A 7037-nucleotide genomic window follows, 5' to 3' on the forward strand; every position below is an offset into this window, starting at 1 on the left:
GACAACTTTAGAATGTCGTTAAGGGCTGGGAATGTGAACTCACATGGTAGAGCAAATTCCTTGTATGTGTGAGGCCTTGGGTTCCATGTCTAGCACTGAGGCCTTTACCACTACTCCATTCATCTGGTCCTGGTCGTTTCAGAGTTCTACCTAGTAAGGCTCCCACAATAGCAGAATATGCATTAGTGTGCTCTATATTATTTCGTATATTTAGTTTATTAAATATCAACTATTAACTGTATGCATGTTGCAGGCCGAAGCCTCTTCCATCCTTGTCAAGGGGAGTGCTCATTGGTTGAAAGGTAAGCTAAAAGGTAAAGGTAAAGGCCCTCCCGTTGATCGTCGATTTGCTCGAGCGGGCCCAGTAACGTCTCCATTGGAGACTTTGTTGTTACTGTGTCTGGCATATCGAATACTCTCGGTAGCTTGCTGGGCTTGAACAGAAATGAAAAAAAGAGCTTGAGAAATATGACTGTAGGTTACAGGGTGACCTTTTTTTAGAATGGTGTTTCTTTTGCAAACTACTTTTTAACATATATAAGGAACAGAATTCAGGCTTCACACATGCGAGGCATGCATATCACTCAGCTATATCCTCAAGCCCTACGATAAGGTATATTTATCTATATCCCTGGTGATTGTTGTTAGTTGCAGTAACACTTGTTCTGAGGGTCACACACTAGGTGGAAGTACTAATGCAGTTACTTGCAGAGAAAAGTCGCACTTGGCAGCTTGAGGTGACTCTAGGGACCAAAATTGTGCTTCAGGCATGCAGACAGATGTTTTACCACAGAGACACATCCTTGAGCCCTACACCAACAATTTTTGAAGGGGGAAACTGGTGTTTTGTCAGTGTCATCTTGTTTTAAAAAATTACCAATAAAACACCAGCAAGGATGTGTATAGTGTGTGCATATATATATAAATTTTTTCTTTTTCTTTCATTCTAAGGGCTGGAGCGATAGAACAGCAGGTAGGGTGTTTGCCTTGCACACAGCCTACCTAGGGTCGATTCCTCTATTCCTCTCGGAGAGCCCGAGAAGCTGCTGAGAGTATCCCATCCACACGGCAGAGCCTGGCAAGCTCTTCATGGCACATTTGATATGCCAAAAAACAGTAACAACAAGTCACAATGGAGACATTACTGGTGCCTGCTTGAGCAAATTGATGAACAACAGGAAGACAGAGCCACAGGGCAGTGCTACAGTGCTTCATTCTAAACTGTTTATACAGTTTTGTGTTCCTACCAACATTTTATTTATTTTTTAAATAATTTTTTATTAATGAATCACCATGAGGTACAGTTACTGACTTACAAACTTTCGTGCTTGCGTTTCAGTCATACAATGGTCACGTATCCATCCCTCCACCAGTGCCCATTCTCTGCCACCAATCATCCCAGCCTCCCTCCTACCACCACTACCTCTCCACCACCCCCCGTCTCTGTGGTAGGGCATTCCCTTTTGCTCTCTCTCTCTCCTTTTGGGTCTTGTGGTTTGCAATAGAGGTATAAGTGGCCATCATATTCGTTCTATATTCTACTTTCAGCCCATATCACCCATCCTGAGTGGGTTCCTTCTAGCACCCTTTACTCCCTACCAACATTTTATTTTATTTTTATTTTATTATTATTTTTAATTTTTTTTAATCATCATGTGATAGTTACAAGCTTTCATGTTTGTGTTATAATCACACAGTGACCAAACACCCATCCCTCCACATGTGCACATTCCCCACCACCAATATCCCCGGTATAACCCCCCCTTTCCCACCTTCCCCCTGTCTCCATGGCAGACATGATTCCCCATAATCTCTCTTTACTTTTGGGCATTATGGTTTGCAAAACAGACCCTGAGAGGTCATCATGTTTGGTCCTTTATCTGCTTTCTGCACACATCTTCCATCCCGACCAATTCCTCCAGCCATCTTTTTTTTAGAGATCCCTTCTCTCTTCCAGCTGCGTTCTCTCCTTTGCTCATGAGGCAGGCTTCCAGCTATGGAGCAATCTATCTGTCCTGTGTATCTACTATCCTTTGGTGTCCACCTCATGTTACGTTGTTTTATACTCCACAAATGAGTGCAGTCCTTCTATGTCTGTCCCTCTCTTTCTGACTCATTTCACCTAGCATGATACTCTCCATGTCTATCCACTTATAAGCAAATTTCATGACTTCATCTCTCATAACAGCTTCATAGTATTCTGTTGTATAGATGTACCAAAGTTTCTTTAACCAGTCATCTGTTCTAGGGCACTTGGGTTGTTTCCAGATTTTGGCTATTGTGAACAGTGTTGCAATGAATATATAGGTACAGATTTAATTTCTACTGTGCTTTTTTGCATCCTCGGGATATATTCCCAGAAGTAGTATTGTGGGGTCATATGGAAGCTCAATTTCTGGTTTTTGAAGGACTGTTCATATTGTTTTTCAGAAAGGCTGGACTAGTGGGCATATAGACCATTTTGATCATGTTAATCCTCCCTATCCTGGAGAAGAGGATATGTCTCCATTTCCTAGAGTCCTCTTTTATTTCTTAAAGTAGTGTTTTGTAATTTTCTTTGTTATAGGTCCTTCACCTCTTTGGTTGAGCTGATTCCGAGCACTTGATTTTCTGAGGTACTATTGTGAACGAGATTGTTTTTTTTTTAAATGTCTATTTCTTCTCTTTCATTATTTGTGTATATAAGAAAGCCACAGACTTTTGGGTGTTGATTTTGTAGACTGCCACTTTACTAAACTGACCTATTGTTTCTAGAGCCTTTCTGTAGAATCTTTAGGGTTTTCTAAGTATAGTATCATATCGTCTGCAAATAGTTATAGTTTGACCTCTTTCTTTCCTATCTGTATTCCCTTGATACCTTTCTCTTGCCTAACTGCAATGGCCAGGACTTCCAGTACTATATTGAATAGGAGTGGTGAAAGTGGCAAACTTGTCTTGTGCCCGATATTAGAGGGAAGGCTTTTAGTTTTTCTCCATTGAGAATGATACTTGCCGTGGGCTTGTGGTAGATGGCTTTGACTATATTGAGGAAAGTTCCTTCAATGCCTATTTTGCTGAGAGTTTTTATGATAAACAGGTGCTGGATCTTGTTGAATGCTTTCTCTGAGTCTTTTGATATGACCATATGGCTTTTATCTTTTCTTTTGTTGATATGATGGATTATGTTGATGGATTTCCGAATGTTAAACCATCCTTGCGTCCCTGGGATGAATCCTACTTGGTCATGGTGTATGATCTTTTTGATGAATCGTAGGATTCTATTTGCTAATAGTTGTTGGGGATCTTTGCATCTGTGTTCATCAGGGATATTGGCCTGTAATTCTCATTCTTTGTGTTAGCTTTGTCTGCTTTTGGTATCAGGGTAATATTTGCTTCATAGAAACTGTTTGGAAGTATTTTTGATACTTCAAATTCATAGAAAAGCTTAAAGAGGATTGGAAGTAAGTCCTATTTAAAGATTTGGAAGAATTCACTAGTGAATCCATCTGGGCCAGGACTTTTGTGCTTGGGGAGACTTTTTATTACCATTTCAATTTACTTGATGGTGATAGGTGTGTTCAGGTATTCCAGGTATTCTTGGTTCAGCCTTGGGAGACTATAAGAATCTAGGAATTTATCATTTCCTCGAGGTTTTTGTGTTCCATAGCATAAAGCTTCTCACAGTACTCCCTGAGGATCCTTTGAATTTCTGTAGTTTCTGTTGTAATGACCCCTTTTCATTTCTGATTCGGTTTATTAGAGTTTTCTCTCTCCCTTACTTTGTGAGTTTTGCTAGAGACTTATAGATCTTGTTTGTTTTCTCGAAGAAACAGCTCTTGGTTTCATTGCTCTTTCAGATTGTTTTTTTGGTTTCCATCTCATTAATCTCTACTCTGAGTTATTTATTTCCTTATTTCCTTCCTCCTGTTCAGATTGGGCTCCTTTTGTTGGCCCTTCTTTGAGTTCTTAAGCTGTGAGGTTAGGTTGTTTATGAGGGCTCGCTTCTTCTTCCTAAAGAATGGTTTTAGAGCTATAAACTTTCCATAAGTTTTGGAAACTTGTGTCCTCATTTATGTTCTTTTCCAGGAATCTTTTGATTTCCTCTTTGATTTCCATTCTAAGTCACTCATTATCCAATAGTGAGCTGTTTAATTTCCAAGTGTTTGATTTAATTTTCTGTTTTTGTGTGTGATTTACTTCTAATTTCAGTGCATTGTGGTCTGAGAAGATTGTTGATACAATCTTTATCTTCTTAATTTTATGAAGGTATGTTTTGTGGCTCAGCATGTGGTCTCTCTTGGAGAATGTTCCATGCACTCTTGAGAAGAATATATATTCACCTTTTTGAGGATGAAGTGTCCTGTATATATCTACTAAGTCTCTTTCTTCCATTTTTTTCCTCAGATGAAGTATGTCCTTGCTAAGCTTGAGTCTGGTTGATCTATCAAGAGGTGATAAAGCTTTGTTGAAGTCTCCCACTAGTATTGTGTTGCTATTGATGTCTTTCTCCAAGTCTATGAGCAGTTGTTTTAAGTACTTTGCTGGTCCGTCATTAGGTGCATAAACATTTAGTATTGTTAGTTCTTCCTGTTGTACAGATTCCTTGATCAATAAGAAATGGCTTCACTGTCTCTTGTGACTTTCTTCAGTCTGAAATCAATGTGGTCTGATACTAGGACGGCTACCTCAGCTTTTTTATGGGAATTGTTTGCCTGTAGTATTGTTTTCCAGCCTTTGACTTTGAGCCTGTGTTTGCTCTGACTATTCGGATGTGTTTCTTGCAGGCAGCAGAATGTGGGGTTCAATTTTCTAATCCATTCTGCCACTCTGTGTCTTTTAATTGGTGTGTTTAGCCTATAGACGTCGAGAAAGATTATTGTTATGGGGTTTTGTTCTATTGTTCTGTTGAAATTTGGTGTATTTGAGGGACCTGTTTTGTCTTAAAGTAGCCCATTTAGTTGTTCTTGTAACCATGGTTTTGAGTCTATGAAGTTCCTGAGTTGTTGTTTGTCTGTGAAAGTGTGTGTTGTTCCTTCTGTTATGAATGAGAGTCTTGCTGGGTAAAATATTTTTGGTGAGGCATTTATTTCATTGAGTTTTTTTTTTTTTACCATATCCTACCACTGGTTTCGGGCCATGAGGGTTTCATCAGACAAATCAGCTGTGAATCTTAAGGATGCTCCTTTATAGGAAATTTCTTTCTTTGATATTGCTGCTTTCAGAATTTTGTCTCTATCTAAGGTTTTGGTCATTTTGATCAGGATATGTCTTGGGGTATTTTTATTAGGATTTCTTCTAGGTGATACCTTTTGGGCCTCCTGAATGTGGTCGCATGTTTTCTTCAGCTCAAGAAACGTCATAGCAATGAAGTCTTTGACAGTTTCTTCTTCATCAGGTTTTCTTCCTATCCCTCTGGGACTCCAATAATTCTTATGTTACTCCTCTTGGCTTCATTAAGATCTTCTCTTGCCATCTGTTCCCAGATTGTGATTCTCTTTTCCATTTTCTGCTCTTTTCTGGAGAGTGTTTGGACATCATCTTCGAGCTCACTGATTCTGTCCTCAGTAGCTCTTACTCTGCTGCTGAGGCCTTCCACTGAGATTTTTAGTTCGCATACCAGGTTTTTCAGCTCTGACGTTTCCGTTTGTAATTTTATTTGCATTTTCCTCATTTCTACCTTCAAATACTCTTTTCTTTTATAGGCATTGTTTTCCATTGTTTCTTTTAGCTCCCTAAGCATCCTTAGTAGCTCCTTTCTAAATTCCTTGTCAGAGAGGTTGTCTAGGACTTCATTACTGTTGGGGTCTTCTGGGCTAGCATCCTCAATAAGTAAGTTCGGTGGGCTTCTGTGTTGCTTTACCATTGTTACCTGTGTGGTTTAGACCTTCTTGCTCACTGTTACTACTCTGCTTATGATGCTGAATGAATTGTGATGGGCTTAATGAATTATTGGCTTATGTGTTTCTGGGGCTGGAGCGATAGCACAGCGGGTAGGGCGTTCGCCTTACACGCGGCCAACATAGCCGACCCGAGTTCGATTCCTCCGCCCCTCTCGGAGAGCCCGGCAAGCTACCGAGAGTATTCGATATGCCAGACACAGTAACAACAAAGTCTCCAATGGAGACGTTACTGGGCCCGCTCGAGCAAATCGACGATCAACGGGATAACACCTTTACACCTTTACACCTATGTGTTTCTGGTGGTTCCTATGGGATATGTAGGGGGATAACGTGGCCGTGGCTTCGTGAAGGGGTTCTGCAGATGGGCAGGTACCTGGATGAGTGAGCAGAAGGTCCCCGGAATGGTTCAGCTTTGGATGCGTGCAGTGTGCCTCAGTTCCCGTCCCCTGCAGAACAAGGATGTAAACCGGAAATTTTCAGGGGGTCTACTTAGATTTACAGCCCCGGGAAGGGACCCTGCCACTGGGGGTACCTGGATGAGTGACGTTTACCAACATTTTAAAGTTTGGTTGATCCTCTTAGTCACTGGCACTAGTGTTTTTTTTTTTTTTTTTAGTATTTTTAATTTAAGTCATTCTAGTGGCTGTTTAGGAATAGCTTCTTATATATTTAATTCAGATGTGTGTAATGCAAAATTATGTGGAATATTTTTATGTATTTAATTTATAGTGCATATACATATATGTATATATATACAGTGCTAATATATGTATATATATATGTATATGACTCATATGTCTGACATACAATAGATTCACCAGTGTGTGTAAAAATACTATCTATGCTGAAGGTTGTGTGTTCCCGGGCTCTCTGAACAGCTCTGTCTCACGCCCATGTTCAGTGCTCTTGAGCCGCTGTGTATGGCCTGGATAGGGAGATGTAGGATAACAAGTGTGTATGAAAGCTGCTTTGAAGTTTTGATAAATATAATTGATAAGGTAAAATTGTGCCTTCCTTAAGGTTGTAAAATATATGTAAATATGAATACAGAAGATATTTTTGTAGGTATGTATATTTATGAGAGAATATGAAATTTTATTGAATGTTGATAATATATATTTTTCTTTCAATATATTATAGTGATGATTTCATTATAAT

General features: G+C 39.6%; 1 pseudogene; it reads right to left on the bottom strand.

Moving 5' to 3' along the window:
- Positions 1-206: 206 nt before the first annotated feature.
- On the bottom strand, positions 207-289 carry LOC130042259 (uncharacterized; annotated as a pseudogene).
- Positions 290-7037: the final 6748 nt, after the last annotated feature.

The sequence above is a fragment of the Sorex fumeus genome, unplaced genomic scaffold (assembly GCF_029834395.1).
Source record: "Sorex fumeus unplaced genomic scaffold, SorFum_2.1 ptg000098l, whole genome shotgun sequence".
In the NCBI taxonomy this organism is placed as follows: domain Eukaryota; kingdom Metazoa; phylum Chordata; class Mammalia; order Eulipotyphla; family Soricidae; genus Sorex; species Sorex fumeus.